This window comes from Myodes glareolus, chromosome 8 (genome assembly GCF_982192425.1).
Source record: "Myodes glareolus chromosome 8, mMyoGla1.1, whole genome shotgun sequence".
Classification (NCBI taxonomy): domain Eukaryota; kingdom Metazoa; phylum Chordata; class Mammalia; order Rodentia; family Cricetidae; genus Myodes; species Myodes glareolus.
Window position 1 is genome coordinate 23,823,590 of NC_142033.1, and position 19,926 is coordinate 23,843,515.

General features: G+C 32.3%; 1 protein-coding gene across 18 annotated transcripts in view; it reads left to right on the forward strand.

Annotated features, from left to right (window-relative positions):
- Window positions 1-19,926, forward strand: part of Epha5 (EPH receptor A5) — a 307,513-nt gene that overhangs the window by 195,077 nt on the left and 92,510 nt on the right. The gene's annotated exons all lie outside the window — the stretch shown is intronic.

Below are 19,926 nucleotides of genomic sequence, written 5' to 3' on the forward strand. Positions count from 1 at the left end.
ACTCTATCTTCATCTATCTTAAGTTTTCTCCTTTGGAAAAAAAATAACACAATATCCATATAACGCAATCAGCTCTATAAAAATCTTCAGATGAGTACAATGGACTGGAGAAACTTGGAGTAAACGAGTTTTGGTTTCCTTTTCTTTTCTACTCAAACTTTATTACAGTTAAATAATTCTATCAAAATGGATATGTGCTATCTTCAGTAGGAATCTCGTATTGGGTAATACTGTATCATTGGTCCAGGATAAATACTGCAAACATGGCATCTTCAACTTTTTAACAACTTAAAAGGTGCAGCTGCCTAGATTTTATAGAAATTACTTAGCTAGAGAGAAATAGAATTTGATATCAACTCAGTTCTGTAGTGTTCTAAGAATTCTCTTTCACAGTAATAAATAGCTTCATCACTTAGTTGTAACCTTAGATATACTATTGGTTATATATGTAGCATTACTAATTAAACCGCTAATGTAATAGCTAACACTTCCTAATCTGTGTTCACTTGTTGATTTTGTTTGTCTGTCTGTTTTGTTACATTTTGGCTAAATATTTTTACATAATAACACCCTGTAGGATATGTGAAGAGGCGTGAGGATCACATTCTTTATTTACTGTCATAGTACAAGGCAAAGCTGTTTGAATCCTGCACATCTGCTTGGTTACCCCTCTTCTTGCTACATAAATAAGCCAAAAGGCTGGAAACAACAGAAACATATTAAAGGCGAATATGCCTTCCTTGTCTATTGCTAGGAAATCTACCCTACTGCAATGGCTTTTCGGTACTAGATCTGAGTCCAAGCAATGTGTCTCCTTTTGCCCCACAGCTTCCTGTAGAATTCACCAAAGGAATCAATAAAGTTGAAGACAGCAATGGGTAGAGGAAAAATTGGCCTTCCTATTTGTTGCTGTTGCAGGTATTTCTGCCGTGCTAATTTTTTTCAGCACAGCAGCAGGCTAATGCAACCTCCATCTTCTTAGACATTCCAACAACCAACCTCATTACCATCAGAGACCTCCTTCAGACTCCTGAAATAACAGGTGCAACAAGGCTTCTTAGTTGTGACATCATTGTGTTCAGCCCAATCTTTGATCTCACAAATGACAGTTAGCCATTACAGTGGGTTTCACTGTATATAGCAGTATTTTCTAATAGTGTAATTTAGTGTTGCAACATAAGTATTAACAACTTTGTGTTAGGTCTAGAATAATTGCTAGAAAAAATGACCAATTTTGTACACTTAAAAACCTTCTTCATTTTAGAAAAACGTGAAAAACTTGCTTAATATAATTCAGATAGAGAATTGCCATGTGGGAATGGGCTTTTAGGAAGTAATGAATTGCAGACACATCTACGAAGCACATGTTTCAGTCTAGACAAGTTGTAAATAACTAGGACAAACCCCAGGATACTACAGCTCGACCTGCTCACCCTCTGTACCCAATGTTTCTGATTTGCTCTTTTAAAAAGCAAGTCTCTGAGGTATTTGAGGTTTCCAGCGTTATTCTTTGAAAGGAACTGTTGGAGAATACCGTTTGTTCAAACAGAAACTTTAAAGGGTTTCTAACTTGTGAAGTCCACTGTGTAAATGATCGTGATCTGGTGAACTTAGTAGAGATCTGAAACCTGACAGTTGTCATTCTCAGTGTCAGGCAGTGACTGGGAGAGTAGCAGCAAGTCACTTGCCCTTCTGTGCATTTCCATTTCTTCATACTTTTCGGGATATTTCTGACTCATGGCAGACATTCCATACCATGGAATGACTATAGATTTATTATTGCATTAACAAAATGGACAAATTAAAAATTATAATTTTTATCAAAATTCAAGGTTTAAAAATGCAATATAGAGTATATTGATGCTGAGAATATTTGAATTCCTGAATGTCTATGGATTTTTATATATGTATATGGATGCTTTATTTACACAGAAACTTTCACAGGTACACACAGCATTTCTTTTACAAACATTTTTAGAATCCGCATAACACAGAGATAATTAATAAATTTTTGAGGTCAGGCAGTATCTTATATTCTCCAACTTACTGTAATGAAATAATACAGCCAGGGAAGCATAAACAACAAGAAATGCATTTTCTCATTTCTGTGTCTGTACATTCAAGACTAATTTGATTCTAGATTTCATGCCACGCTTACAGAAAACTTTCTTCTGTCTAAATCTTTACTGACTCCTCTTTGATTTATTCATGCGGACAGAGAAAAATAAATCACTTTTGTTCCTCTTTTACTGTAAGGTCACTAATCATATCATGAAAGTCCAAGATTTCACTTAATTCGTCCTATCCTCCTATTGCCTTACCATCAAATACCATTATGTACAGTAATATATTTCAAAAACTTCGATTTTACAAATAATATATAGCAATACTCATTATCTAATGTCCTTAATAAAATATGTTTTATTTTATCGGCAAGAAAAATTGATTTCATATTTATGAGACATCTGTGGTTTTATTCTGTTTTAATTGTTCTATGCCATTAATTTCAGTATTGGGATATTAAACTGTCTTGAAAGAAATAATACTATACCTTGAGTTATTAGAAAATCATTATACAGGGCTTTTGGAGATAGTCTAGCTATGCAAATACGAGAACCTGACTTTGGACTCCCATAGCCTATGCATAAAAGCTTGCTTTAGCGGGTTGCACCTGTCCCCAGTGTTGTTAGCGTAGAAACTGGTGAATGTCTGTAACTCACTGGCTAGCTCTGGCTTAAGTTAAGAGACCCTGTTGGAAAACTAATAAGGCAGCAAGCAATTACCATCAACCTCTGGCCTCCTTATGTGTGTGCTGATTGTACACAATGGCATGCTTCTGAATATACCCACATGAACACATACGCCTATTAGTATGAAAATATATACTGTAAAGTATTACCCATTTTAAAATTATTAAGATTTTTCCATTGCACAGTAAATTTATTTCTTAGAATTTTTTGTGAATGATAACTTTAGAAACATGGGTTTTGGGTTGGTACATAGTCAAATGACATTTGATTGAAGAGTAAACACAGGTGTAGATGGGGGTCCTACAGAAATCTTAACCCTCCTTGTTTGCACTGTGCTTGAAGTGTTAAAAATGTGCAACACCACCAATTCTGTCTGCTTCCTTCCCAAAATACTAGCACATTCAGAGAATGATGGATCACAAGAAATGTTTCTGGTGACTATAAGATCTCTCTGACTCACTCCTCTGCCCTTTTCTTCTTCCAAGACATTGCAGAATGCTACTCAACATACAATACTCCATTTTCAAAAACTTTTCTATCTTTGCTATGCTGATTTCAAATATTTTTTAAAAGGTATCTGTACATATAGCAGAAGACAGGACTTAACATGACTGTTGCTTATAATTAATGACACATGCATGAAAAGATGTCAGAAAGATTGTATTTAGTTGTAATGCTTATTACTTTATAATAAGCAAATAGCTATATCATAATATGACACGAATAGAAATGTCTTTGTTTACTGGTGTTTGTGACAAATCAATATTTTCTATCCTATTTTTTCCATATACTTTTTACCAAAAAATCTATAGGCATATTTATTTTTACATGCAGCTTTTAGTAAAGCTCCAATTTTGGTATATTATTGTTTCCTTATAATGTTAACTTCCTCCATACATTTATTGAATAGACTTTATTATTCTATTCATACATTCATAGAAAACAAGATACAGCTTTCTATTATAATTAATAATATCTATATTATATTTTCAAATATTTTTCCATTTTATTGTTTCCAAAGTTAGTAATATATTACTTTTAAATAAAATAATTACTTTAAATTTTAGAATCAGCATTTCTTTTTGTTTTAAACATATGTATAGTTTTCATGGCAACATTAATAATGTTGAAACGTCTGATGACATTAGGTATTTAACGGATGTTCTCTAAAACCATCAAGCGGGTTATTTTGCTTGAATCAGACATACGTATTTAACCCCAAATTTCTGTCTTTTCTTGATAAATAAAAATGATATAGACAATAGGCAAAATGTTCATATTCTATTACATATTGTTATATGTAATAACAAATTACATATTGTTATATGTGCATATAGTACATATAATCCTATATCATATATAGAATAAACTCTCCTCTATTGGAGTTATTAAAATATGATATTTATGAAAGCTATAATATTTCATCAGTGAAAATACATGAGAGAATCAGATAAAACACCCCATTCTTGGTTTTAGGCTTCCTTGGTTTCTTTATGCACCCTTATAACTTAATTTCAGTCCATGCAAGATTGCTCTTTGAAATGCTAAGATATGGTAAATCTTAATTCTTATATTTCATACCTCAAAAAATGGAAAACATGTCTTTTTCAGATAAATGGGCATTGTACTTACTATGTTTCATGAATTAGACAGAGAAATGTAATGTGCATGATTAGCTAACATCACTTGAATATTTAATCAAAAGAATACTGCAATTCTAATATCTTTCTAAAATAAACTGTTTCATAATTTTTATGCATGAATTCCAACATTCCATTTTATCCTTATGTGTCAGTTTGGATCTCTTAGTATGGTGTTTTCATGATGAGGAACATGGTCTCAGACTCACACAGCTGGATGTGATGATTCTGATTCAAATTGTTTTCTACTGCCTCTTTATTCATATCAGTGAAACTGATAACAATGATATTTACTTTGTAAAATTATCTTCAGGTTTGCAGGAATGAATATACTTAATTGTGCATTCTATTTCTATATGTTGAATTTACAGAACTACACAAGCTATATTTGAATTTCAGTCATTAAAGTTGGATTCAAATATAAGCTTCTGTCCATTTTATTGATACCTTCTTCAGTTGTTATTCTTGGTCTTCACTTCTTTTCAACAAGTAGATAACATTATAGATATAGCTTTTCTCCAATTTTGATTTTAATTTTCACTTCATTAGTTGAGATTATTGTTTAATTCTCTCCCATATAAAACTTCTAGTTACATAGTAACTGACTACTATGGTTGATGTTCGAGTCCCTGACTCTTTAATTTCCCTGTGGAGTTTGTTTCTATGGTCTCATTTTTTCCACTAGCTTTTGAGTATGGCAGTTTAAGTACCTGGTGTGGGGACATCAGGGAATTCAGTGAAAGAAACTGAGACCAGACACACAGGATGGGGAAAGGCCAATGTCTTTGAAAGCTTTGCTAGGATATTGAACTTCATTGTTAAAATTAATTTACCATTTAGAGGTTTTGAAGTTGCTGAGAAGAATTGAAAGTTTCTGATTTATAATAATAGCTTAATGAAGTTGAGGAAAGACTAAAGATAAATTAACTAGTACTGAATCAGTCAGTATATATGATCAAATTAATTTGTGATTAATAGAATATAGGGAATTTATGAAGTGTGCTATTAAGTTTCTTTTGCTGATTTAATGTATTTTTTAAGAAAAATATTCATTTAATAACCAAAATAAGGCTGATGGAATGGAGAGATTTTAAAGAGAGTTAAGTAAAGAATTGTAACTCTCTCTGAATAAAATGCAAATACCATTTTAAAGACAGAAGATCATATGCCAAGTATTGATCAACATAACAGGGAAAAAATAGTTTTCTTGCCCTCATGTGATTACTCCTGTAACTTATTTATCTGACAATGAATATTGCAATGCAATCCAAATCAAATTAAAATAATATAGTTATATACTTATATATCTCTATTATATTTAAGCAACCATTTTCACTGATGTTCATATATATATATATATATATATATATATATATATATATATATATATGCAAAACCTAAATAGACCCAATTAACTAATAAATTCAGTGATGCATGAACTTTAACAAGGGTATGGTAGCTTGAAGAGGAAGATATAAAATTCCCACAATAATCAGCGATCTATGCACCATTTTGTGGTATTGTAATTTTTTTAGTATCTTTTGGTCAATATATGACATTAATAAAGACATCCATCAACGACATTTTGATCATAGACTTGAACAAAGTATGGTTCTTATGCCACTGCCATTGTTTTCAGTATTTAAAAGAGTTTTTAGATGACGTTCTCTGTCAGTATTCGTTAAATAGAAGAATGATCCTACTACGTGTTATATTAAAGTTTAAGCACTGCTTTCTGTTCAGAAACTCAAGGATCTCTATCTGCCCTTCTTTGTAAAAGATAAACTATTATTCCTATCATGTTAAATAAGAGCACAGGATACAAAAATGTATCAATTTAATTTGTGTATTTTTTTACTGTCGGTATTTAGTGTTTTTAATCGTTTGTCATTTCATTTAATTTGCACTAAAAATCCTGTGGCCTTGGAAGTTTCATAAAACAATATATTCTAAATTTTATAATATGAATATCGAGTCTTTGATCCATTTTTTATTATACTACATTTTTGTCAGAAATTAAGTGGTTCTCTAAAATAATAATTTAATAATTTAAAATATAACCCAGATTTAACTATACATAACATGTTAAATCCTATCAATAACTTTGTAACTAATGCTATTCAGACTTGCTTCAGTATCTGCCAATTTTACTATTATCTCCAACCTATGAATGGAAATACACCCTTCTGTGTTATTTCTAGGAAAATGTGTCCTATTTTACATTTTAAAATTCAATGATAAGTATTTTTATTCACTAATATATAAATTTTAATAAATCACTTTATTTTTTCTGTAGATATCTCAATTTTTTAAATAAGAAGTATCACTCTTTTTGTTTTTGTTGAGCTACATGTTTTCACTATTTCCCTCCCTTTCTCTCCCCTTCACTTCTATTCTCTTCCATAATCCACAGACTCCCAATTTACTCAGGAGATCTTGTCTTGTCTTTTCTTACTTCCTACGTATGTCCCTCTTAGCATCCACTTTATTGTCTAGGTTCTCTGGTACTGTGAATCATAGGGTAACTATTTTTTTGCTTTATGTCACATATTATATTTGCATTTCTGGATCTGGGTTACCTCACTCAGTATGATGCTTTCTAGATCCATCCATTTGCCTGCAAATTTTGAGATGTCATTGTGCTCAACTATGTTCATAGCAGCATTATTTGTCAAAGCCAGAACCTGGAAACAACCTAAATGTCCCTCGATTGAAGCATGGATAAAGAAGTTGTGGTATATTTACACAATGGAGTACTACAGAGTGGAAAAAAATAAATCACTTTAAATGAGTGAAAAAATATCAAACATTCATGTTTGGGAATGGACCCTGATAAACCTGCTTTAAAGGGTTGTTATTTTTAAAGCTTTATAACCTTGATCCCAGTCTCCAAGACTAATTAAATGCTGATTTACAGAAAACCTGATGCTTTCTGTGCAAATTCATACACTCTCTACAATGGTCCTGTTCTCTTTTACTAATATTTAGGGACATAACATGTTGCTTTAATTTATCACTATTTTTTTATTAAACTTAGTCTTATTATTTTTCAAACTGGCTTGAAACTCACTCCAGGATTCCCTCTCTGCCTCCCTTGCATTGAGATCACTGGCTGCCACTCTCATGCCCACAGATTGTTTGCCTTCCTAACATGACTAATCATGGTATAAATTTTCTAGCAGCCTGTCCGACACCCGTGTACAGAAAAAAAGTAAAAGTGAATTACAATACCAGTCACACTGTTTTACCAATTCTGATACAGCCCAATTGCATATTCATGAAATATCCGTAACACTATCCTGAGTTACACTTACAAAACTGGCATTTCGTTCAGAAACTCCCAGTAGAGAACACAGTAAAGGAGAGCCTCTTTTCTCCCTACTTGCTACTAAATAAAAGACCACCGCTCAAAAACTTCATGCCATTTTTTCATGAGAGAATAATCAGCATTAAGTTCTAAATTATGCAAAAATAATATTTGATGTTATATAGCTGATCATAGTCCTTAAGATCTACATTGTACAATTTACAAGTGAGTCATAAATAGGTGTTCTCATGTACATATAAGCAGTGAAGTTAGTAATCGTTGGGATTTGTTATTATATGTACACGATTTCATACAGGTTTAACTTTTTGAAATTTAGGCATCAAAAACATGTACTGGGTTATGAAGTCTATAAAAGTTTTAGTGAATTTAGCAATCATTTGTAAAAGAAAAATAATTACTTATCTTTTGATATATGTTCAATGTGAGTTATCTTTGTGTTTCCAGTATCCTTAGATGGTTCCTTTTGTTGGTGACTTTTCTCATTGTTCTGCAAAAACAGCTGAGATAAAAAACCTTCTTGAAGAAATATTGCTTTGTATCATGTTTAAGGAAGGAACAGAGCATAGTGGAGAAGAAGAAATACCTGAGTAGAGGCATGTTAGTGACAGCATTGGACTGGGAGTTCTGACATGGTACCTAGAAGCAGAAGCAGAAGGCTAGCTGGAACCAGAAATGGATGTAACTTCTAAAATCTACTCTTAGGAAACCACTTAGTAAACTAGAGGTTGCTCAATAGTGAGCTGGAATGAAAGATTCAGTCATAGGAAACTGGGGACACTTCACAACTAGGAATAATCCCCTCAATTTTTTCATCACAAAACTTTTGCATGATTGATTTAGTTTTAAGAAGATACACAAGTAAAAAGTTTAAAGCATGAAAGCAAGATATGAACTTTCCTTGAAGAGGCTCCAAGAAAATGTGTAAATTCAATATGCCAGAGAATATAAGTTTTCTCTGTGCTTGACAGTCACACTTACGAGATCTTGAAAATAAATCACCAAAAATATCTGAAGAATATAATTTAGTTGATTACATTTATTTAGCAGTTTTCTCTAAAGGCTCACATTCTATATCATAAAACCAACTGTTTTGTTATTGTTGTTGTTTTTGGTTTTGGTTTCGAGACAGGGATTCTCTGTAGCTTTGGAGCCTGTCCTGGAACTAGCTCTTGCAGACCAGGCTGTCTTTGAACTCACAGAGATAAACCTGCCTCTGCCACCCAAGTGTTGGGATTAAACACTTGCAACCCCACTGCCCAACAAAATCAACTGATTTAAGATGAAATTTCCAAAATTTATCTATAAAATGAATAATTGTCATTAATATCTTAGCCTACATTCTGTTAATAAAATTTGGTCCTGTAATAGCAATTTTACTATTACGTGTTGCTGCTATAATTCATTGAGATCATTGAGTGACTACTATCTTTGAGAAACCATTAAACTGACACTACATTATAATGAATATATTACAATAAATATATAATCTCCATCAGCAATTCAATATATTGAAAATGTGAGAGAATTGTGGATTTGTCAATACACCATTTGTCATATCTATGATTTATTAATAGTTATTAGGGTTCATAAATTACACCAAAAATAGCCTCCTCTGTACAGCGATTCATTAGTAGCAGAATTATACTGCAAATTGTATTCATTTCTGAGGTTTCCAGAAAACCCAAAGATATTTTTAGAACAAGAAATGGGAAGATGTAAAACACTGTCATGTAACATACACAGACACACAGAAACACACTCACACACACACACACACACACACACACACACATATACACAAACACTCCATGCTCCACGATGGTTTAGAGACCCACAATTTCTTTAAAGACTTTTTGGAATCTAGCAATCTAGGTATTTCAGATGACTCTATGTGGTTATGCAAATGACAGACATGATCTATATATTTTCTTTCTATTATCTATACTTTGTAATCCTGTGAAGAAACAAAAGATCATGTAGATGTTATCATGGCTACTTATTATGTCTTAAAGCATAGCTTTTCCTCTCAGCACTACACATGTTTTTCTCAGTCTGTTTGTGTTGCCTTATCATTGGAGCTACTTCTACACCTTGCTGAGAAACTTGTGTCTGCCATTGAAAATCAGGCCTTTATCTCAGTCACCATTATTTCAAATGATATGTCTCAGTGTCAGTCCTGGCACTTAATGTGTGATAATAAAGCTTGCATGAACTTTCTCTGAGTGTATGTATAGGTTACAATGAGGCTTAGAATTTGTATATTAAATTAGTACATGGTTTGCCTATTTATTTTTATGCTTACTTTAAATGGTACTGATAATGGTAACTTTTTATACCTATACATGCCCTAATTTGAACGGAGGAAAACAGGAAAAAAATGAAAATCTCTACTTTTGCTTTGTAATTTTTGTGCTTTTAAAATTACTACAATTAATAAAAACTTTATTTGGCTGTATTTTAAATTTTTGGAATGGACTTGAAAATTATGCTTTTTTAGTAGATTTTTGGCTGTGATTTGGTGCAATATTGTGTTAATAATGATAGTTGTTTGATTTTCTCTTGGCAATTTATTAGTGTAATAAAGTATTAAGGGACAGGAAAGTCGAGCCAAATAGTTTTCTGCATGTTGTACTTTAATTATAAATCAATTGAAAATTTGTTAAATACAGTGATAAATGGTGAAGTAAATTGCAGGTTGAGCAAATGGGTTCACTTTGATAAAATTCGCATGATGTTTCAGAAATTATTAGAGAAATTTCATACAAAGAATTTTTCTTGAACTATTTTAACTTTTGAGGTTATAATTGTACAATTTCTCTTTCTTTTTCCTTTCTCCAAACCTTCTCTTATCACACTGCTTTCTGACTCTTTCATATTAATATCCTCTGTCCATTTGTATTCCTAAATACATAAGCAACATCTGTTCAGTGTATAATGTTAAGTATATGTATATATTTCTATGTGTGTGTGAATATTCATGAGATATAATGCAAAAACTATGGTTACACTGTATATGGAAGGTGTTTAGAACGTTACAGGTAAAGTAAGATTGAATAGATGAAAGAGACTATTGCAGAGTAGCGACATTATCAATAAATGCCTTCACAGTAGCATGGTAGAAGGTGGCCTTTAAAAAATTCTACAGGGTGGACACCAAAAGTAAGTCAAACGTAAAAGCAGAAGCTGTATGGTGGCTGAAAGGATGTGCTCGTTATAATCTCCAAAATCTGTTACTTCCCAGGATAAAGTAAACAGATTTCCTCACATGTTTAAACTGAGGCTTTTGATATTGGGGCCTTGATACTATTTTGAAAAGGAGGCAATAAGATTAGTTTTACACACTCAGAATATATGATGGTGGACAGAGGCTCCATGAAAGGGCAGGAGGCTTGCATTGCCAACTCACTCTGAAAGTAACTAATTATGCTGGTTTGTAGAATATTTTCTTAGATATTGCATATATAGTTAGCTATTACACAATATATATTTATATTAAGTTGTCCTAAGTTTTACCTAGATTTTACTTTGATTGTATTTCCATTAATAAAAAATAGATTATATTAATTAGACATATACTATCAAAACAAGCTTAATGTTATTTATAAATACACAGCTTTTAGGTATAGTGTATATATGCATAAAACAATCGTAATTATAAATGTCATGAATTTTAGAACTAGAGCAGGGGATAATTTATTTTTAATTTAGAACTAGAGCAGGTCTTGGATGTTTGGAAAGATATAAAATTATGAAATATAGTAGTCATGTATGAAATTCTAAAAATATTAAGAGCAGAACAGTACTTTAAGTTCTTTAGTTTGGAGGACTTTTAAATATCAATCTAAGATATCATGTAGAAGTGATTTGACACTTGTATAAAATGTTCAGAGTTCGTGAAATACCAAAATTCTACTGTGATTTTAGTAATAAGATTATAATTCTAAGACTTATCAAAAATATTTTGACTAATTTCCTGCTCTTTTGATTGTATCGTTTTCATTAGACACATGTGTGAAGAATATTCTTCATCTACAGTGGGAGCATATGATGACAAATGAGCCCACTTGCTGTACTCAAGAGTTTCTTAGTGTAGGTGGCATATAATAGAGTCTCACAGGAAAGATCAAGATTTCTTTTTTAATTTATTATTATTATTTTTTAATTTCCACAACATGTATTTTGATCATATTTTTTCCTCATGCCAGTTCTCCCAAATCACTACACACCCAAGGCCATGTTCTTTCTTTCTCTTTAAAAAAAATAAAATGAGATAAAATAAACAAAAAGAAGCTCGGGGACACAAAACTAAAAGACAAAGCAGCCAACCTTAAACAAAAGGTTCACAGTAAAACATTAATTCTAATTTGTGTTAGTAACTCTTGAACATGAGGCTTCCCTGGAGTGTGGTTGATAAAACTGGTGACACACAGTTGGAGAAAATTGATTTTCCATTTCCCAGAAGGTATCATTTGCCAATAGATTCTTAGTATATGCTGGGACATCCCTCCCCACTACTTTTTTTTTTCAAAGTTTATTAAATTATAAAAGTTTCCATTTCCACCCCTCCTCCCAACACCCTCCCACTCCGCCCACTCCCTCTCCTCCTCCCTCTCCATCCCAATACTCACCTGGAGGGAGGGGGGAGGAACTTGAACTTCCCACAGGGCAGGAAACTCTGACTCCTCCCCACTTCTTATTGCTGACCTTTTGTCTGACTTGATCTTGAGCAAGTTTTATGCATGTTGGTACAGTCTCTGAGAGTTCATGTATGCGGCAAAGACATTGTGTCTAGAAGAAATTGTATTCATTTGATTGATATGTTTCTTTAGCATAATTGTAGCAGGGTTTCCATTAGTCCCATGGCCTATATAATCTAGGTTCTTGGATTTATTAACAGTGTTCAGTATATATGGAGTGGGTCTTAAATCCAAGCTAAATGTGGTTGCTTAACCCTATGATATTTGTATAATTATCATACCAGAATATCTTGTAGGCTGTTGCTCCTATGGACAACTGGGTTATCTTTCTAGGGGCCTTGCAATCACCTACAATACAAAGAGGTGTCTTGAGGTTTGGAAGCATAATTGGCTTCAAACAAAAATGGTTGTTATTTCTTTCTGAGTTCCCTACATTTTTGCCTTCATCACTGACTGTTGCCTGGCTGCAATAGTGTACAGACACTTGGAAAGTCGTCCGTTTCAATGCTATAGAGTAATCTTATTACAGTATATAAATTGGTGTGAATTGATGCTTTAGGTTATGCTATTGAAGATAGTCGCAATTAGATACAACGTGCATTATCGTGTGGTTTTCATTACAGATTCTTCTTATATTTTGTTTTCTGTAGTCAACTGAGAAGAAAATTTAACAAAAATGAAACTTTCTTATAAAAGATATGTAGATAATCTGAAAAATGTGCAAATTATTGTGAGCTGCATTTGTTTATTAACTTGGACACCATCTCTCTTATAATGGTTTCAGTTATTGGCATATGGAGTACGATTTAAGAACAAAACTCTGAGCAGGACTTTGCAAGGAAAGTATCTAATATGCTAAACTTGGATGCTAATATAGCTAATATATGTCTATCAACAATTAAAGAAAGAGAAGCTAGAGGTCATGAAGTTTTAAGGAATGAAATGAATAAAATTATAATTACATAATTCCATTCTAATTTCAAGAGAAAAAAACTTCAAAATAAAAAAAAAATCTATCTCCATTGTAGAAGATAATTATTCCTACTTCAGGAGTAATGGAGGAAATCCTAGATGATTAACAGATACAAAGTATCAGTAATATAATTTCTTTTGTCCTCCTAGTAAGATAATTATCAAGTCCCCTTAGTTGCCTACATGTCAGTATGTACATATGTGTGCTTCTTCATTTATTTATTTAGATCTTTCATTTATTTGGTTCATTTTAGTTTGTTTTCATGGTGAGTGGGTTGATGTGGGATTTCCCTCCATATGATGTGATTACCATTGATAAATAAAGAAACTGCCTTGGTCTATTGATAGGGCAGAACTTAGAGGTAGTTGGAGAAAACTAAACTGAATTCTGGGAAGAAGGAGGTGGAGTCAGAGAGATGCCATGTAGCCCCTTCGAAGACAGACACCAGAACTTAGGCAATAAGCCACAGCCACGTGGCAATACACAGATTAATATAAATGGGTTATTAATATGTAAGAGTTAGCCAATAAGAAGCTAGAGATAATGGGTCAAGCAGTGATTTATATAATACAGTTTCTGTGTGATTATTTTAGGACTAAATGGCCAGGAACATACTAGTGGTCTCCTTACTATAGTGGGAGGTATACTGCTTATCCATATATTCTATGCAACACTGTCATACCCCTTCTGCCTGGGAGGCCAGAAGAGGTCATCAATCTTTTTAAACTGAAGTTACAGATGACTGAGACAATATATGAGTATTGGGAAGCCAACCTGGGACCTCTTAACTGCTTAACTAAAGCCAGCACTCTTAACTGCTGAGGCTTCTCTCCAGTCCCTCAAGAGTTTTTATTAAAACATTAGAAAGTAAAATTTGAGCTTAGCTGTTTGCAAATAAATCTGTAACTTCTATAGATTATGTTAAAGAATAAAAGATAAACATTTATTTATTGATTTGTAAATATGAATACAAACTTCTGTCCCAGTAGAACAAAATTATACGTTGTACATTATGAAAACATTTTGTGAGAAGTATATATCTCTTGAATTTAAAATGGTTTTGTATAATGTCAGTTAAAAAAATAAGAAGCTAACATAAAATGCAAGCATTCAGTGAGATTTCCCACCACTTGGAGAATGTGTGGCATGTTTCACTGTAATTAGTCCCAGGGTAAGTGCAGAGGAATCAAACATCTGATAACACTGCTAATTTGGAACAGAATGTCACGATTTGGCTTTCTTCTGGGCTTTAATAGGGTGTCCAGCTGTAGTCATTCATCTTCTGTGTCTCTAGTTCCCAGTTATTGCTAGCAATTTTCCGATTGAAATATATATTTGATAGTTTGGGATGTTTATGTGCACTGCTGTTAAACACTATTTTTTTTTCCCTGGCTGTTCTGCAGACAGAAAGTCTAATTTGGGTGAATCTGTTTCTGCTACAATTTAAATTTCTCAGCAGATGACGTCAAGAGGGCACTTTTAGGAAAAGTCCTCAATTTGGATATTATAATAGAAATCAATCTTCGCTCTTTTAAAAATTGATAGATACATGACGGTTTATTGTAACAGTCCTCGGTGTGGTTACCTTTTTAAAAATCCTGCTCTATAGCATCAATATTATTGAAACTTGAGAAAGGAAATTACAAATTTTGTCCTTATATATGGAACATTTATTTTGCTTTAAAAAATGTTAAATCACAATGCTTTATAGTATGGAGATTCTGTGGTAATTTAAAATTAAAATAGAAATTTTACTTTATAGCTTCTTTGATTTTTAGTAGCTTATCTCTGTTTAACAAGATGTTAGATAATATAGATTTAGAGTAGAGAATACCTATTTCTTAGAACCATAAACTCTGGGAGTATTGATTTCTAAAGGGAGTACTGACTTTCCATCTATAAAATAAGTTGGGATGCCACATGATTGCTGCTGAGCTTTGACAAAACAATCTTCACGTCATATGTAAAACCATATTCTTACAAGAAACCCTGTTTTCAAACTTGCCATGTTATTAGCTAGGTATAATTGGATTTTATTTTTAAAAGACTATATTGAAAACATTGTACATCTCATAAACAATAGTGAGAAAATTAAGATTAAATAATCATTGACACTGAGGCTGCTTTGTTCTTTTTAAATCATGTTTTTTGTTAAATTTATTAAAAATTCTATTATAGAGTAACAACAAGTGTTTAATGTAAAAAATTACAGGATAATTTATTTGGTGTGGAGTAAATCTTGCTTTTTAAAAAGAGGCAGCTTGTCACTTTGTATCTTGTTATATCTAATACTTGTTTGCAAGAACAGTGGCTATGCCAGTGACACAATTTTCTATTTTTATTACATTTTTTGTATTAATCTACATTATTGTGATCCTGATTTCAAGATAGTATTTCAAGCACATAGCTTAATTTTAAGAAATCAAATATTAATATTTTAAAGATTAGATTTTACCAATAATTCTCTTTTAGATTTACATAGCTATTATACTTTGAAAAATGAGCAACAACTAATAAGATATTTCAGCCTATAGTTTCTTCTGATGATAAAAACTGACTTATCTAGAAATAGTGTCATTAAATGCTAGATTTCATGAACTTGTCATTTGAGATTTCATTAGGATCAAATATCAGAAGATCTACTTGCAGCATTTTAAATACAGTGATTGTAGGCTTATGTCTGAATGAACAGATTACAATTTATTTCAAAAGAATCCTTTAAAGTCTCCATTTCTTTAGTAGAAGGTATATATACTATGTAAGTGTAGAATGAACTATAGTTTTTTTATAAACTGCATAATTAATATGTTCTATTCATTTAATATGACTTATTTTATATTTGCATTATTCACTATTTATACATCTATGTCATTTTTCCATATAATACTCTCAAATATTTTTTAAATTACCAACTGCATTTCTTATTTATTAGAAAATATTTACTATTTTTTTATTTGAAATTGATAGTATACTCTAAAACAAACATACCAGAATAATAATTATATGTAGCTTAATTAAACCATTTATAAAGCAAGGAGCATATAACTGTGTATTTCCTGACTTTCATTGCTCTAATTTATTTTTAACCGTGACAAGGAAAGGTGATCTGCATTCAAAAGAAGGAGTAGTTCAAGTGTTAATCTTGTTCTTTGGCTAAGTGCAAACTATGTTTAGACTCAGTCTCAAGATATCCAGCAGCAGAATGAACCATAGCTACCAATCTTCATTCTGCTGATCATGAGTGGAAACTACTGCCATGCAATGACAGTGGGGATCAGCTAACTTGTTCAGTGGGCTAGGCATACTGATTGGATATTGCTTTATGACTTTTGCTGTTTCTGAATGGCTAACAAGGATGTAACTTCACCAAAATTAAAGAGGGTATGAATGCATATGTATTATGACTGAGGTGATATTTAATTTAAATCAAGTAGAAAGAGAAGCATACATTCAAAATGTTAAAGATAGGCCTATTTCACACAACTTAATTCAAATAGAGGAGATGAAAAAATGGTTCAGCAGTTATAAATACAGGGATTTATAAATACTGTATTCAATTCCCAGCACCCACATGCTGCCTCATAACCAACTGTAACTCAAACTCAAAGGTATCTGTTACCCTCTTCTGACCAATGTAATTTTGAGACATGCACGTTGCATAAAGACATATCTGATAGAAAAACACCTATACCATAAAGTAAATTTATAAAATTAAGTAATAAAGTCAAATGGATTAGATTTAGGATCTATATTTTCTCATACTTCATTGTTTTATCAATTTTGAAATTTTGTGTTAGTTTAATATCCTGAATCACTTATCTGCTTGATTTCCCTTCTTTTCTTTCTGAATATGTAAAAGAACAAAACGATTTATGAAGAGAATCAAGGAATTACATCTAAAGTCTATATTTTCAATATTTAGAATGATATATTTTCACAATTCTCTATACAAATATAAATTTACTTCTCATATTTGTATATATTTATTTTAAAATATTTTTGAAAAACTCTCATTTTATACAGGTATTTAGGGACAAGAGAAAACAGACCAAAATTCTGTTGGTCTCAAATAGTTCACAAAATCTCCATGTTGGTCTTGGGAATGAAACCAGGTCCACTATAAGCAGTGGATCTGAACAGCTAAGTCATCTCTGTAGCCAATGAAAGGCACTTGGAAAAAGTAAATAACTTAATGTAGTGATATTAATATCATGGATTGTCACATAATAAGAATAATTTAATGTTACTATAGTAATTTTTTTAAATTAACCTATTCATATGTATGTAATAAGATATGATAATAGTAACATATATAAGCAATTTGTAGAATTTTTATAAGTTAGTTTTGTCTGCATAATCAACATTAGCTACATGACCTATTTTTATTCCTTTTAACACAATTAAACCTTGCATTTTCACCATACTCATGCTGTTTCAAGAAATGATAAAGGTAGATGAACAGGTACACAACTTTAATCCCAACAATCAGGAGGTAGAGGCAGGTGGATCTCTTTGAGTTTATGACCAGGCTAGCCTACAAGAACTAGTTCCAGGACAGGCTGTTGTAAGGAAGTCACTTGTTCATTTTCTGGCCAACCAGACTTCTGAAATAATCACACTAAAACTATTGTTTAAATCACTGTTTTGTCTATTAGCTCTAGCTTTTTAATGGCTAGTTCTTACATTTTAATTTAACCCATATCTATTAATCTGTGTATTGCCACGAGGCTGTGACTTACCAGCAAAGTTTTAGCATGTCTGTCTCTGGCAGTGGCTCCATGGCATCTCCCTGTCTCTTCCTCCTTTCTCCCAGCATTGAGTTTAGTTTTCTTTGACTAGCTAAGTTCTGTCCAGCTATATGTCAAAAACAGTCCTTTATTAACCAATGTTACTCACAGCATACAGAGGGGAATCCAACATCAATAGGCTCCAATGCTACAAAGAAACCATGGCTCAAAAAACAAACAAAAAGAAAGAAAGAAAGAAAGAAAGAAAGAAAGAAAGAAAGAAAGAAAGAAAGAAAGAAAGAAAGAAAATATGAAGGCATCATCATCTTGGAATTATTCTGTACTATGAGAAGCTAAAATTCTTTAACACTTAATAGTTTGGGGTTTTTAGCTCACTAATAATGTAGATGAGTTTGCCTGATATTATCAATGTAGACTTAAAAAAGCATCTGAAGGCAGAAAACAAACAAAATAAAATAGAATGTTTGTATTTTTATTATAATTCTGAGAAAACACCACAAATAACTATGAAGAAGGATGAAAAGATTAAAGAATTATAAAAAAATCATTATTCAAGTATCTTAACACTTACATAATATTTTATAATGATATTGGCTGCAAACAGTATTGTTAGCCTCCATTTAAACTGTTATTGCACATAGAGAACTATGTTACATATTTTTTAGCTGACTACTATAAAGACTAAAATGTATAATCAAAACTTAATTACTGACACCAGCTTATTCAAAATCAGCTGTTTCTCCCAAGTCTATGTACATTTATCCAACACTTTTAGCGATTTAGAGATCTTTTATGTCTGAATCTGTCTTATTATGTATCTGTAATTTTTTTTGCTGTCCAGGAGCACTTCTTACAATGCTAAGGATTTCCTGAAAACTTAAGTTGCAGTATTACTATGGTACATAAGGTACTTTCTGCTTGCTCCAGGCAGTCCAACAGGTGGCAGTCTGTTTACCACCTCTACCGTACACATTGCCCCATTGTTACGCACATAGCCAGTCCATTTTGTCATCAAGTAAGCCATAGCACATTGCTCACAAATGCCCATTTAAATGTTCCATAGCCAGACCTTGTTAGAGTTCATATTGGCAGCAAAGCCCAGGAAGCCATGTTTCAAAATAGTGCCCCCTTTTTTCTGCTATCAGTGAATCATGAAAACCTCTCTTAAAGGAGCTGCTGTCTGCTTCCAGCTGAAAAAAATAAATGTGGCTAAACTTTGCTTTTCCATGTCTAAAATTCCTTTCCAAGCCCTCTCAAGTTTTACATGATTTAGTCCACCATGTTGGCATCCAATAAGTAGGCGACCACTTATTTGTTTCGTGGCTGCCCAGAAACTAAAATAATCACACAGAAACCATACTATTTAAATCACTGCTTGGCCCATTAGCTCTAGATTCTTATTGGCTAACTCTTACACATTAATTTAACCAATTTCTATTAATCTGGGTATTGCCACATGGCAGAGGCTTACCAGGTAAAGTTCCAGCGAATGTCTCCAGCAGAGCTACATGGCTTCTCTTTGACTCTGCCTTCTTTCTCCCAGCATACCTTTTAGTTTTTCATGCCTACCTATGTTCTACCCTATCAAGAGGCGAAAGCAGTTTCTTTTTTCACTAATGGTGTTCATAGCATACAGAGGGAAATACCACATCATGGAGGAGCTAGCAAGGAATATGACTAAGCTATTGGTCAAACAGTGTTGCAATTAATATAATTTCTGTGTGATTATTCAGGCCTGGGCCACTGGGAAATGAACATGGAGTCTCTGTTTACAGTTTAGATAATCTTTG